Genomic DNA, 16,408 nt, shown 5'->3' on the forward strand with positions numbered 1-16,408 from the left:
CACGCACACCTCATGTGAATCTGTGATCATATTCATAGACCAGTGAATTTATTGCACTGTTTGCTTGCTGTGAAGTATCCAATATTTGTTACATTATGTATTTAAGTAGTAAAACTGAGAATGGCAAGCTAAATTCTTCAACTGGACTGCTCTTTCATTGTACCACCAAATACTGAAGTTTTGCTATGCATAACATTGCTACATGTGTTTTTGTCTATATAGAATTGCATTCATTTCCTCTTATTTCAGTAGTTACATAGCTTGAGGTCTGTGTATTCTTTTGAATAGGACATACTGTTCTATGCAGAAGATCTGATTGCACAAACATAGTTATCTATGTGTGCTGCCTGACTTGGTATTTGTTATATCCTGTTGGTTGAATGGATGGTGGTGCCAGTACAGTGGTAACAGTGGTTTTTATTTAGGTTTATGTGTTGCTGTGAGGTTAATCCCTTTGGAAACATTCTTTGAGAATTTTGTAATGCGTCCTTTTGTTGATACACTATTGCACCAGTTCTATGGTATGTGAGTTCCTTTTGTTGCTGCAAGCATTGATACAATATCTCATGTGCAGGGAGCTCCGCATCCGAGTCTTGGCCATCCTCCACAACAAGGAGCTGGGCCAAGGGAGCAAGCAGTGCTGCTGGTTCCTTGAGTCTCGGTCGAGTAAGATAGTGCGCCATGGTGTGGGGAGGCCTTTTTTGTCGTAGTGGTATTGTATATGGTCTCATCCAGCACTGAGTATCAATATGTCATTTTAATCCTGATGATGATGATGTAGCATAAAGTGGTTACTTGTCTGATGCACATTGTCGTAGTAGTCGGCATATCTGTTTCTATGAATACTATGAAAAGAATGTAATAGGCTAATTTTGCCTACCATTTCAAGAATTTAGTTCTGGTCTATTAGAAATATGTGTCTTTTGTGTAGTGTGAAAATGTGAGAAGTAGAAAGTTGGCAAGTTGGACCAACTTAATGAAAATGGCCAAGTCCCCAAAAGTAAATGTACTGTAAAATGGCTGAGGCCCAAAAACGAATTGGGCTAGAATTGGACTGTAAAAAGGCCGAGGCTACAAATGGATTGCAAAAAAGAAAGACATTGAGGCTAAAAGGCTGTATCCTAAGAAAATAAAAGGCCAAATTGTTGAGCCAGGCCCATGTAGCTAATCGAAGCACAGGGAAAAAATTACATTAAATGGGTGAATTAATGGGCTCAGCCCGTATAAACACCGAATTGGACTAGGCTGATTCTTGTCCACGTCAGCTTGCCACGTTGGATCCGACATAGCCTGGGCAGGCTGCCAGTGACCAAAAATTTGGTCATAAAGCCAACGACCTTTTACATCACAAAGAAGGTCGTTAAGTTTCATTAAAGACAGTCAGCTTTTGACCAACTGTATTTGATCACAAAAAGGTCAAAAATGAAAAACAATGACCATTCAGCAACCAATATTGATGGTCACAAGTTAGCATATTTCTTGTAGTGCTTTTACTTGTTTTGAAGATGGATAATATGTTGAATGTAGCATGACAACGAAGAGTAGGCTAAAAACATTCGGTTCATAAGCCTAATTGGCAGCTGCATTGTAATTGTTGGAAGTAAATCACGTCCATATAATTTTCAAGTGATATGTTTAAGTGACTTGTAGTAATAGCATTTTTGGAAGGCATGCTTATGTTGGGGAACGTAGTAATTTCAAAAAATTTCCTACGCACACGCAAGATCATGGTGATGCATAGCAACAAGAGGGGAGAGTGTAGTCCACGTACCTTCATAGACCGTAAGCGGAAGCGTTATGACAACGCGGTTGATGTAGTCGTACGTCTTCACGATCGATCGATCCTAGTACCGAAAGTACGCACCTCCGCGATCTGCACATGTTCGGCTCGGTGACGTCCCACGAACTCACGATCCAGCAGAGTGTCGAGGGAGAGTTCATCAGCACGACGGCATGATGAAGCTACCGGCGTAGGGCTTCGCCTAAGAACTACGACGATATGACCGAGGTGGATTATGGTGGAGGGGGGCATCACACACGGCTAAGGGATCAATGATCAACTTGTGTGTCTATGGGGTGCCCCTGCCCCCGTATATAAAGGAGCAAGGGGGGAGGCCGACCGTCCTTGGAGCGCGCCAAGGAGGGGGAGGAGTCCTCCTCCTAGTAGGAGTAGGACTCCCCCTATCCTAGTCCAACTAGGAGGAGGAAGGGGGAAGGAAGGAGAAGGAGAGGAGAAGGAAAGGGGGGGGGGGGGCGCCCCCCTCCCTAGTCTAATTCGGACTCCCTATAGGGAGGGGGCGCGGCTGCCCCTTGTGGGCTGCCTCCCCTCTTCCCTATGGCCCATGTAGGCCCAATAGTCCCCCTGGGGGTTCCGATAACCCTCCGACACTCCGATAATTATCCGGTGACCCCCGGAACTCATCCGATGTCCGAATATAGTCATCCAATATATCAATCTTTATGTCTCAACCATTTAGAGACTCCTCGTCATGTCCATGATCACATCCGGGACTCCAAACTACCTTCGTACATCAAAACACATAAACTCATAATACCGATCATCACTGAACGTTAAGCGTGCGGACCCTACGGGTTCAAGAACTATGTAGACATGACCGAGACATGTCTCCAGTCAATAACCAATAGCGCAACTTGGATGCTCATATTGTGTGACGCCTCCGATTCAATCGTACACTAATCATGCCTGCAAACATGTACGATCAAGATCAGTGACTCACTGGAAGATATCACAACACAACTCTAAAAACATAAATAAGTCATACAAGAATCATAATACAAGCCAGGGGCCTCGAGGGCTCGAATACAAGTGCTCGATCATAGACGAGTCAGAGGAAGAAACAATATCTGAGTACGGACATAAGTAAACAAGTTGCCATAAGATGGCTAGCACAAACTGGGATACAGATCGAAAGAGGCGCATGCCTCCTGCCTGGGATCGTCCTAAACTACTCCCGGTCATCATCGGCGGCCTGCATGTAGTAGTAGGCACCCTCTGTGTGATGGGGAATGTAGTAATTTCAAAAATTTCCTACGCACACGCAAGATCATGGTGATGCATAGCAACAAGAGGGGAGAGTGTTGTCTATGTACCCTCATAGACCGTTCGCAGAAGCGTTATATCAACGCGGTTGATGTAGTCGTACGTCTTCATGATCCGACCGATCCAAGTACTGAAAGCACGACACCTCCGAGTTCTGCACACGTTCGGCTCAGTGACGTCCTCGCCTTCTCGATCTAGCAAGAGGGGCGAAGTAGTAGATGAGTTCCGGCAGCACGACGGCGTGGTGACGGTGTTGGTGAAGAACAATCTCCGCAGGGCTTCGCCTAAGCACTACGAAAACTATGACGGAGGATAAACTAGAAGGGACGGGGTTGCCGGCACATGTCTTGGTGTTTCTCGATGTGTCTTTGGTGCTAGCCCTGCCCCTCTATTTATATGTTGAGCCCTAGGGTCGAAACTTGGAGCAAAAGCCTCCTCAAAGTCGGTTTTGCCCGAAAGGCAAGAGTCCCACTCGGACTCCAGGACCAAACGCCACAATCCTTGGCATCTGGCTCAGACGCCATGGGCCTCGGCGTCTGGCCCAGACGCCATCGGCCTCGGCGTCTGGCCCAGGGCCAGACACCAGGGTCTCCGGCGTTTGGCCCCCTGGCCTCCGCAAAACTCCTTTTGCACCGACTTATAGCCCCATGGGCCTGACCCCTTGGCCAAACCGTATCATCCAATATATGAATCTTTATCTCCGGACCATTTCGGAGCTCATCGTCATGTCCGTGATCTCATCCGGGACTCCAAACAACATTCCGTCACCAACATACATAACTCATAGTACTATATCGTCAATGAACGTTAAGCGCGCGGACCCTACGGGTTCGAGAACTATGTAGACATGACCGAGGCACCTCTCCGGTCAATAACCAATAGCGAGACCTGGATGCCCATATTGGCTCCTACATATTCTACGAAGATCTTTATCGGTCAAACCGCATAACAACATATGTTGTTCCCTTTGTCATCGGTAAGTTACTTGCCCGAGATTCGATCGTCGGTATCTCAATACCTAGTTCAATCTCATTACCGGCAAGTCTCTTTACTCGTTCCGGAATACATCATCCCGCAACTAACTCATTAGTTGCAATGCTTGAAAGGCTTATAGTGATGTGCATTACCGAGTGGGCCCAGAGATACCTCTCCGACAATTGAAGTGACAAATCCTAATCTCGAAATACGCCAACCCAACAAGTACCTTTGGAGACACCTGTAGAGCACCTTTATAATCACCCAGTTACGTTGTGACGTTTGGTGGCACACAAAGTGTTCCTTCGGTAAACGGGAGTTGCATAATCTCATAGTCATAGGAACATGTATAAGTCATGAAGAAAGCAATAGCAACAAACTAAACGATCAAGTGCTAAGCTAACGGAATGGGTCAAGTCAATCACATCATTCTCCTAATGATGTGATCCCGTTAATCAAATGACAACTCATGTCTATGGTTAGGAAACTTAACCATCTTTGATCAACGAGCTAGTCAAGTAGAGGCATACTAGTGACACTCTGTTTGTCTATGTATTCACACATGTATTATGTTTCCGGTTAATACAATTCTAGCATGAATAATAAACATTTATCATGATATAAGGAAATAAATAATAACTTTATTATTGCCTCTAGGGCATATTTCCTTCAGTCTCCCACTTGCACTAGAGTCAATAATCTAGTTCACATCGCCATGTGATTTAACATCAATAGTTCACATCACCATGTGATTAACACCCATAGTTCACATCGTCATGTGACCAACACCCAAAGGGTTTACTAGAGTAAATAATCTAGTTCACATCGATATGTGATTAACACCCAAAGAGTACTAAGGTGTGATCATGTTTTGCTTGTGAGAGAAGTTTAGTCAACGGGTCTGCCACATTCAGATCCGTAAGTATTTTGCAAATTTCTATGTCAACAATGCTCTGCACGGAGCTACTCTAGCTTATTGCTCCCACTTTCAATATGTATCCAGATTGAGACTTTGAGTCATCTGGATCAGTGTCAAAACTTGCATCGACGTAACCCTTTACGACGAACCTTTTGTCACCTCCATAATCGAGAAACATATCCTTATTCCACTAAGGATAATTTTGACCAATGTCCAGTGATCTACTCCTAGATCACTATTGTACTCCCTTGCCAAACTCAGGGCAGGGTATACAATAGGTCTGGTACACAGATGGCATATTTTATAGAACCTATGGCCAAGGCATAGGGAATGACTTTCATTCTCTTTCTATCTTCTGCCGTGGTCGGGCTTTGAGTCTTACTCAGTTTCACACCTTGTAACACAGGCAAGAACTCTTTCTTTGACTGTTCCATTTTGAACTACTTCAAAATCTCGTCAAGGTATGTACTCATTGAAAAACTTATCAAGCGTCTTGATCTATCTCTATAGATCTTGATGCTCAATATGTAAGCAGCTTCACTGAGGTCTTTCTTTGAAAAACTCCTTTCAAACACTCCTTTATGCTTTGCAGAATAATTCTACATTATCTCCGATCAACAATATGTCATTCACATATACTTATCAGAAATGTTGTAGTGCTCCCACTCACTTTCTTGTAAATACAGGCTTCACCGCAAGTCTGTATAAAACTATATGCTTTGATCAACTTATCAAAGCGTATATTCCAACTCCGAGATGCTTGCACCAGTCCATAGATGGATCGCTGGAGCTTGCATATTTTGTTAGCACCTTTAGGATTGACAAAACTTTCTTGTTGCATCATATACAACTCTTCTTTAATAAATCCATTAAGGAATGTAATTTTGTTTATCCATTTGCCAGATTTCATAAAATGTGGCAATTGCTAACATGATTCGGACAGACTTAAGCATAGATACGAGTGAGAAACTCTCATCGTAGTCAACACCTTGAACTTGTCGAAAACCTTTTTGCGACAATTCTAGCTTTGTAGACAGTAACACTACTATAAGCGTCCGTCTTCCTCTTGAAGATCCATTTAATCTCAATGGCTCGCCAATCATTAGGCAAGTCAATCAAAGTCCATACTTTGTTCTCATACATGGATCTCATCTCAGATTTCATGGCCTCAAGCCATTTCGTGGAATCTGGGCTCATCATCGCTTCCTCATAGTTCGTAGGTTCGTCATGGTCAAGTAACATGACCTCCAGAACAGGATTACCGTACCACTCTGGTGTGGATCTCACTCTGGTTTACCTACGAGGTTCGGTAGTAACTTGATCTGAAGTTACATGATCATCATCATTAGCTTCCTCACTAATTGGTGTAGTAGTCACAGGAACAGATTTATGTGATGAACTACTTTCCAATAAGGGAGCAGGTATAGTTACCTCATCAAGTTCTACTTTCCTCCCACTCACTTCTTTCGAGAGAAACTCCTTCTCTAGAAAGGATCCATTCTCAGCAATGAATATCTTGCCTTCGGATCTGTGATAGAAGGTGTACCCAACATTTTTCTTTTGGGTATCCTATGAAGACGCACTTCTCTGATTTGGGTTTGAGCTTATCAGGTTGAAACTTTTTCACATAAGCATTGCAACCTCAAACTTTAAGAAACGACAACTTAGGTTTCTTGCCAAACCATAGTTCATATGGTGCCGTCTCAACAGATTTAGATGGTGCCCTATTTAACGTGAATGCAGCTGTCTCTAATGCATAACCCCAAATCAATAGTGGTAAATCGGTAAGAGACATCATATATTACACTATATCAAATAAAGTACAGTTATGACGTTCGGACACACCATTACGCTGTGGTGTTCCAGGTGGCATGAGTAGTGAAACTATTTCACATTGTTTTAACTGAAGGCCAAACTCGTAACTCAAATATTTTACTTCTGCGATCATATCATAGAAACTTTTATTTGTGTTACGATGATTCTCCACTTCACTCTGAAATTCTTTGAACTTTTCAAATGTTTCAGACTTGTGTTTCATCAAGTAGATATACTCATATCTGCTCAAATCATCTATGAAGATCAGAAAATAATGATACCTGCCGTGAGCCTCAATATTTATCAGACCACATACATCAGTATGTATGATTTCCAACAAATCTGTTGCTCGCTCCATTGTTCCTGAGAACGGAGTCTTAGTCATCTTGCCCATGAGGCATGGTTCGCGAGCATCAACTGATTCATAATCAAGTGATTCCAAAAGCCCATCAACATGGATTTTCTTCATGCGCTTTACACCAATATGACCTAAACAGCAGTGCCATAAATAAGTTGCACTATCATTACTAACTTCGCATCTTTTAGCTTCAATATTATGAAAATGTGTATCACCACGATCAAGATCCAACAAACCATTTTCGTTGGGTGTATGACCATAGAAGGTTTTATTCATGTAAACAGAACAACAATTATTCTCTAACTTACATGAATAACCATATTGCAATAAACATGATCCAATCATATTCATGCTCAACGCAAACACTAAATAACATTTATTTTAGGTTTAACACTAATGCCGAAAGTATAGGGAGTGTGCGATGATGATCATATCAATCTTGGAACCATTTCCAATACACATCGTCACTTCACCCTTAACTAGTCTCTGTTCATTTTGCAACTCCAGTTTCGAGTTACTATTCTTAGCAACTGAACTAGTATCAAATACTGAGGGGTTGCTATAAACACTAGTAAAGTACACATCAATAACATGTATATCAAATATACCTTTGTTCACTTTGCCATCCTTCTTGTCCGCCAATTGCTTGGGTAGTTCCGCTTCCAGTGACCAGTTCCTTTGCAGTAGAAGCACTCAGTTTCAGGCTTAGGTTTAGACTTGGGTTTTTTCACTTGAGCAGCAACTTGCTTGCCGTTTTTCTTGAAGTTCCCCTTTCTTCCCTTTGTCCCTTTACTTGAAACTAGTGGTTTTGTTTACCATCAACACTTGATGTTTTTCTTGATTTCTACCTTCATCGATTTTAGCATCACGAAGAGCTTGGGAATCATTTCCGTTATCCCTGGCATATTATAGTTCATCACGAAGTTCTACTAACTTGGTGATGGTGACTAGAGAATTCTGTCAATCACTATTTTATCTGGAAAATTAACTCCCACTTGATTCAAGCGATTGTAGTACCCAGACAATCTGAGCACATGCTCACTGCTTGAGCTATTCTCCTCCATCTTTTAGCTATAGAACTTGTTGGAGACTTCATATCTCTCAACTCGGGTATTTGCTTGAAATATTAACTTCAACTCCTAGAACATCTCATATGGTCCATGATGTTCAAAATGTCTTTGTAGTCCCGATTCTAAGCCGTTTAAGCATGGTGCACTAAACTATCAAGTAGTCATCATATTGAGCTAGCCAAACGTTCATAACATCTGCATCTGCTCCTGCAATAGGTTTGTCACCTAGCGGTGCATCAAGGATATAATTCTTCTGTGCAGCAATGAGGATAAACCTCAGATCACGGATCCAATCCGCATCATTGCTACTAACATCTTTCAACTTAGTTTACTCTAGGAACATATCAAAAATAAAACAGGGGAGCTAAACGCGAGCTATTGATCTACAACATAGATATGCTAATACTACCAGGACTAAGATCATGATAAATTTAAGTTCAATTAATCATATTACTTAAGAACTCCCACTTAGATAGACATCCCTCTAATCCTCTAAGTGATCACGTGATCCAAATCAACTAAACCATGTCCGATCATCACGTGAGATGGAGTAGTTTCAATGGTGAACATCACTATGTTGATCATATCTACTATATGATTCACGCTCGACCTTTCGGTCTCCGTGTTCCGAGGCCATATCTGTTATATGCTAGGCTCGTCAAGTTTAACCTGAGTATTCCGCGTGTGCAACTGTTTTGCACCCGTTGTATTTGAACATAGAGCCTATCACACCCGATCATCACGTGGTGTCTCAGCACGAAGAACTTTCGCAACGGTGCATACTCAGGGAGAACACTTATACCTTGATAATTTAGTGAGAGATCATCTTATAATGCTACCGTCAATCAAAGCAAGATAAGATGCATAAAAGATAAACATCACATGCAATCAATATAAGTGATATGATATGGCCATCATCTTCTTGTGCTTGTGATCTCCATCTCCGAAGCACCGTCATGATTACCATCGTCACCGGCGCGACACCTTGATCTCCATCGTAGCATCATTGTCGTCTCGCCAATCTTATGCTTCTACGACTATCGCTACCGCTTAGTGATAAAGTAAAGCATTACAGGGCGATTGCATTGCATACAATAAAGCGACAACCATATGGCGCCTGCCAGTTGCCGATAACTCGGTTACAAAACATGATCATCTCATACAATAAAATTTAGTATCATGTCTTGACCATATCACATCACAACATGCCCTACAAAAACAAGTTAGACGTCCTCTACTTTGTTGTTGCAAGTTTTACGTGGCTGCTACTGGGCTTAGCAAGAACCGTTCGTACCTACGCATCAAAACCACAACGATAGTTCGTCAAGTTGGTGTTGTTTTAACCTTCGCAAGGACCGGGCGTAGCCACACTCGGTTCAACTAAAGTTGGAGAAACTGACACCCGCCAGCCACCTGTGTGTAAAGCACGTCGGTAGAACCAGTCTCGCGTAAGCGTACGCGTAATGTCGGTCCGGGCCGCTTCATCCAACAATACCGCCGAACCAAAGTATGACATGCTGGTAAGCAGTATGACTTATATCGCCCACAACTCGCTTGTGTTCTACTCGTGCATATGACATCTATGCATAAAACCTGGCTCGGATGCCACTGATGGGGAACGTAGTAATTTCAAAAATTTCCTACGCACACGCAAGATCATGGTGATGCATAGCAACGAGAGGGGAGAGTGTTGTCTATGTACCCTCGTAGACCGTTTGCGGAAGCGTTATATCAACGCGGTTGATGTAGTCGTACGTCTTCACGATCCGACCGATCCAAGTACCGAAAGCACGGCACCTCCGAGTTCTGCACACGTTCGGCTCGGTGACGTCCTCGCCTTCTCGATCCAGCAAGAGGGGCGAAGTAGTAGATGAGTTCCGGCAGCACGACGGCGTGGTGACGGTGTTGGTGAAGAACAATCTCCGTAGGGCTTCGCCTAAGCACTACGAAAACTATGACGGAGGATAAACTAGAGGGGACGGGGTTGCCAGCACACGGCTTGGTGTTTCTTGATGTGTCTTTGGTGCTAGCCCTGCCCCTCTATTTATATGTTGAGCCCTGGGGTCGAAACTTGGAGCAAAAGCCTCCTCAAAGTCGGTTTTGCCCGAAAGGCAAGAGTCCCACTCGGACTCCAGGACCAAACGCCACAATCCTTGGCGTCTGGCCCAGACGCCATGGGCCTCGGCGTCTGGCCCAGGGCCAGACGCCAGGGTCTCCGGCGTTTGGCCCCCTGGCCTCCGCAAAACTCCTTTTGCACCGACTTATAGCCCCATGGGCCTGACCCCTTGGCCAAACCATATCATCCAATATATGAATCTTTACCTCCGGACCATTCCGGAGCTCCTCGTCATGTCCGTGATCTCATCCGGGACTCCGAACAACATTCGGTCACCAACATACATAACTCATAGTACTATATCGTCAACGAACGTTAAGTGTGCGGATCCTACGGGTTCGAGAACTATGTAGACATGACCGAGACACCTCTCTGGTCAATAACCAATAGCGGGACCTGGATGCCCATATTGGCTCCTACATATTCTACGAAGATCTTTATCGGTCAGACCGCATAACAACATACGTTGTTCCCTTTGTCATCGGTATGTTACTTGCCCGAGATTCGATCGTCGGTATCTCAATACCTAGTTCAATCTCGTTACCGGCAAGTCTCTTTACTCGTTCCGTAATACATCATCCCGCAACTAACTCATTAGTTGCAATGCTTGCAAGGCTTATAGTGATGTGCATTACCGAGTGGGCCCAGAGATACCTCTCCGACAATCGGAGTGACAAATCCTAATCTCGAAATACGCCAACCCAACAAGTACCTTTGGAGACACCTGTAGAGCACCTTTATAATCACCCAGTTACGTTGTGACGTTTGGTGGCACACAAAGTGTTCCTCCGGTAAACGGGAGTTGCATAATCTCATAGTCAGAGGAACATGTATAAGTCATGAAGAAAGCAATAGCAACAAACTAAACGATCAAGTGCTAAGATAACGGAATGGGTAAAGTCAATCACATCATTCTCCTAATGATGTGATCCCGTTAATCAAATGACAACTCATGTCTATGGTTAGGAAACTTAACCATCTTTGATCAACGAGCTAGTCAAGTAGAGGCATACTAGTGACACTCTGTTTGTCTATGTATTCACACATGTATTATGTTTCCGGTTAATACAATTCTAGCATGAATAATAAACATTTATCATGATATAAGGAAATAAATAATAACTTTATTATTGCCTCGAGGGCATATTTCCTTCACTGTGTAGTAGGGGTCGTCGTCGAGAGTGGCGTCTGGCTCCTGGGCTCCAGCATCTAGTTGCGACAACCGAGAGGAAAGGAAAGGGGGAAAAGAGGGAGAAACGAAACCGTGAGTACTCATCCAAAGTACTCGCAAGCAAGGATCTACACTACATATGCATGGGTATCTGTGTAAAGGGGCAATATCGGTGGACTGAACTGCAGAATGCCAGAATAAGAGGGGGATAGCTAGTCCTATCGAAGACTACGCTTCTGGCAGCCTCCATCTTGCAGCATGTAGAAGAGAGTAGATGGTAAGTTCACCAAGTATCATCGCATAGCATAATCCTACCCAGAGATCCTCTCCTCGTCGCCCTGTGTGAGAGCAATCATCGGGTTATATCAAGCACTTGGAAGGGTGTGTTTTATTAAGTATCCGGTTCTAGTTGTCATAAGGTCAATGTACAACTCCGGGTCGTCCTGTTACCGAGGATCACCGCTATTCGAATAGATAAACTTCCCTGCAGGGGTGCACCACATTACGCAACACGCTCGATCCCCTATGGCCGGACACACTTTTCTGGTTCATGCCCAGCCTCGGAAGATCAACATGTCGCAGCCCTACCTAGGCACAACAGAGAGGTCAGCATGCCGGTCTAAATCCTATGCGCACAGGGGTCTGGGCCCATCGCCCATTGCACACCTGCACATTGCGTACGCGGCCGGTGAGCAGACCTAGCAACCTCCATTTCAAAGGAAGTTGTGTTACGCAGTCCAACCCGGCGCACGCCGCTCAGTTGCTGACGTCACGACGGCTTCGGCTGATACCATGACGTCGAGTGTCCATAACTATTCCCGCATAGTTGGTTAGTGCATATAGGCTAGTGGCCAGACTCAGATCAAATACCAAGAACTCATTAAGCATGTTAATTTACAAGTAACCGCGAATGCTAGTCCCACCTCTCACCTAGGTGGTCTCAACCCGCCCTGTCGCTCCGCCACAAAGATCCACCCAGAGGGCCGTCGGGACAAAGGTCCTTTCAGCCCCCAATCCGTGAATCACTCGCGGGTACTCTACAAGCCGACCCAACTTTTGTCACCACATGTATCATATATTATGTATGTAATTATATACCCGTGATCACCTCCCGAGTGATCATGACCTGATAGTATAGCATGGCAGACAGACATGAATGTAGGGCCACTGATGGAATACTAGCATCCTATACTAAGCATTTAGGATTGCAGGTAAGGTAACAATAGTAGTAGCAAAGACTGGCTATGCAGCAGAATAGGATTAACCAAAAGCAGTAACATGCTAAACTACTCTAATGCAAGCAGTAGAGAAGGAATAGGCGATATCTAGTGATCAAGGGGGGGGGGTTGCCTGGTTGCTCTGGCAAGAAGGATTGTCAACACCGTAGTTGAACTGGGGGTCGCCGACAGTCTCGGGGTCTACTGGAAAGAAGTAATGGAGGGGGAACCAATAAATAACAGAGCAATCAAAAGTATCACAAAGCAAGACATGGCAATATGTAGCGCTAGGGGTGACCTAACACAATACTAGGCGATATAGGTGAAGGGGGAAAACATCCGAGAATGTTTTCCCAAAGTTTGTCATTTTTGGAGAGATGAAACAGAGGTGGATTGCTGCATGTTCGCTATGCTAGGGACGTGTGGCAGACAAATGGGCTGTGTATTCGGATTCGTTTTGTCGTTCTGAGCAATTTTCATGTTCAAAGTATTTTCATCCGAGTTACGGATTATTTTATATTAATTTTCAAAGTTTTAACGAATTTCTGAAAATAACAAATTTAATTTAATTCAAAAATGTTTAACGAGCGGCGCTAAGTTCCTACGGCGTCTACGCGAAGCCTCCATCTCTCTGGTTGGCATAGCAGGCCAGGACAGGCACTACAGCTATAGCGATGGAGCTCCGATAACAGCAACAACTAGCAGCGAGCTCGGATTCGAGCATAAACGAGAGGGCTTTTGTCGCGGTGCTCACCGTGGAGGCACACGTAGGCCCGGTGGAAGCTTTGGAGCAGCGGGGGTGATGTAGTCGTCGAAGAACGCCGGTGATGCAGACGAGGGAATCGGCTCGATCCGCGAGTTGTGGCATCGCCCAGGTCCGTTTAATCCTTGTCGTCGATGAAGAAGAGGCGGGTGAAGTTCCTGGACATGGAGAGGCGGCGGGGGCAGCCGGTTGTCGCGTGGACGGAGCCATGGCGTCGACGATGCTTGGGTGCGGGCGGATCTGGAGGAGAGGGTGAGACCAGAGGGAGAGAGAGCAGGTGTGGGCCACAGAGAGAGAGAGAGAGAGAGAGAGAGGAGAAATATCTAGGGGGAGGCGAAGTGGCCTCCTTATCTTCCCCCGCGGCGCTATAGCGGCATGGCCAACGAGGGGGCTCGGCGGCAACGCGCGGGCACGGGTCGGTTGAACAAGAGAAGGGGAAGATGACACGGGAGGCGGGATGGGCCGTCAGGCCAGGGTGGGCCGAGGCCCAGGGGGCCAGGGGGTTTCCTTCTTCTTTTTTGTTTGTTTCCTTTTTGTCTTTTTCTTTACTTTTCCTTTACTATTTTCTATTATTCCCAAAATATTTTAGTTCTAGCAAAATGCAAAAGTTGTACCTAATTTAGTATATATAACCATGTCATTTTCTGAACATTTTAGTTTTAATGTTTGAAAACTTTTACCGTTCGACTATAATTCAAATTTGAATTTGAATCGGTTTTGAACTAACGCGAGATTAGCAACAGTAACCGCGGTGACATGGCATCATTAACATGGGATTACTGTAGCTTAATTATCCGGGCATCACAAATCTCCCCCACTACAAGAAATCTCGTCCCAAGATTTAAGAGGTAGAGAAGGGGGGAAGGTCTAGTTACAAAATTCTAACGGATCTTCTCGGCCTTGGTTGCTCTTCTTGAAGAGGTCGATCCATTACATTGACGTCTTCATTTCTCTGTTTCAGGTCATCATGGTGAAGTCGTCCTTTGCTCCGGGAACTCCAACGTACTTACGAATAGGTAAGGGCAGCTCGGCTACGACAAAATGCTTATGAGGGAAACAATCTGGGGTTAACCCATGAATGAGCATAAGAGTATCTCTCGAGTTGAACATATAAAATACATCGAGAGTAAGGTACGAAGATACAATAAGAGGTTCCAAGCGGATAGATAGTTTCTCGAAGTCTGAACCAAAGTGAGAAAGGGGTTCAGAGCAGCGAGAGTAAGTATTGCGTCTGATACCAGAATAGAGCTCTAGGAAGGTGCCTCGTGAATTAAGTACGAAGCCAAGCGTGAGGAATAACCATTAGAAACAGGGTTGTACAGGAGAGTCAGGTTTTGATCCTGTGGAACTGTGGGTTATGGGCCCACCATGTGGGTTAAAAGTAGGAAGGGCAGAGACATCTTGCGTGATCATGTAAGCAAGGCATTTCAGAGGATAGCCCGTCATTTATGTTGGCAATAACATCGGTACCAAGGGCGAGGGACGAAGAGAACCATTTTCCTGATCGTCGAAACGAGGCGGACCAATAGGCAAAGTTCTCGTCCATCGGTGGTTACCGGAATATCATCAACAATAGTAACAGGGTCTTACAGACCGAGTTGTACACCATGGTGTTTACATAAGCAGGAGAATATTACTACTTAGATCATATAGATCGCCAATAAGGTTAAACAAAACAATGGAAAGGAAAAGATGATCATCAGATTAAACAGAAGAATGGAAAGGAAGATGTGTTTAAAACCCATATTTCAGGGACATATTCTTCCCAAGGACAAGCAGAGCATGATATCCATGGCAGGATATAATGTAGAAAACCCTTTAGGTAAGGGGAGAGAAATTTCATGACATTACTCATACAAAGGTGTTTGGATAATTGATAAGGAAAATTTAGCATTGTGCTTCCAATGTTTTTATTGAAAATCGGAGTACCACTGGCATGCATCGAGATAGCATTGACATGGTCTTCAAGCAAAGGTCAGACTCTGGATACGCGAAGGATCTATCAGGAATAACTTGTAGAATAATTCTTACAATTTCCTCATGGAAGAATGGATACCCATGCAGAAAAGGAAACTATAACAATAGGTGCTCCAGCCAGGTGTGCTAGGCATGACATCACCTTACCGGGTCATGTAAAGATGTTCTAACTCCTAGAAATATGTTCTAACCATCGTATCTGACCGATATTCAGATCCAATTGGTGTCAGGATACCTCCGACTCAGGATGACTAAGAAGAAGAGGTGCAACACAAATCGATGAGACGACGTTACAAGATTCTCGGGAAATGAACTATAGAAGCAAGTTCCAAAACAAAAGTTCATCATTAACCAAGGAGAAAATGAGGATGTGGCTGATGGAGTCAGCGATAATTCGTTGAGATTAACAAAAGATGGATTTCACAATTATGTGAACAAGGAGGTAATACTTGTCAGATCAACTGATATAATGATGTATGCTCGAGGAAAACATACACAATTAAACATTGGTTGGAAGGTGCACCCGAAATATGGGCTTAGGTAGCAAGATCAATGTTAGAAGGGTGATTCAATATCCAATACACAAAGAATGTAACCATCGTTCATTAACTTACAAGCAATAGAGTTGCTAGAAGTTTTGAATTCGCACATCATAGTTCAATTGTCGGTTTTCCGGTTAGAAACAACACAGGGACCAAGGAATGAACGAAGATGGCAAGAAGTATCGCTTGTATCAAGAATTCTTAAGATGTGGTGAAATTCTCACGACATTCTTGACATAAAAGATGGTAATACTCCAAGGTAAAGAAGAAAAAATGTTAGATAGCAATGTACTCAAGGTATAACACCAAACACGAACAAGTTTGTGTTGAATGGAAGGCAATAAAGTGGTCGATGATAACACAAATCATCGAGGGTCAGGATGGTAATTCTCATCATGAATTTGATTGATATTCTGGAAGAGCT

The sequence above is a fragment of the Triticum aestivum genome, chromosome 3A (genome assembly GCF_018294505.1).
Source record: "Triticum aestivum cultivar Chinese Spring chromosome 3A, IWGSC CS RefSeq v2.1, whole genome shotgun sequence".
NCBI classification, from domain to species: domain Eukaryota; kingdom Viridiplantae; phylum Streptophyta; class Magnoliopsida; order Poales; family Poaceae; genus Triticum; species Triticum aestivum.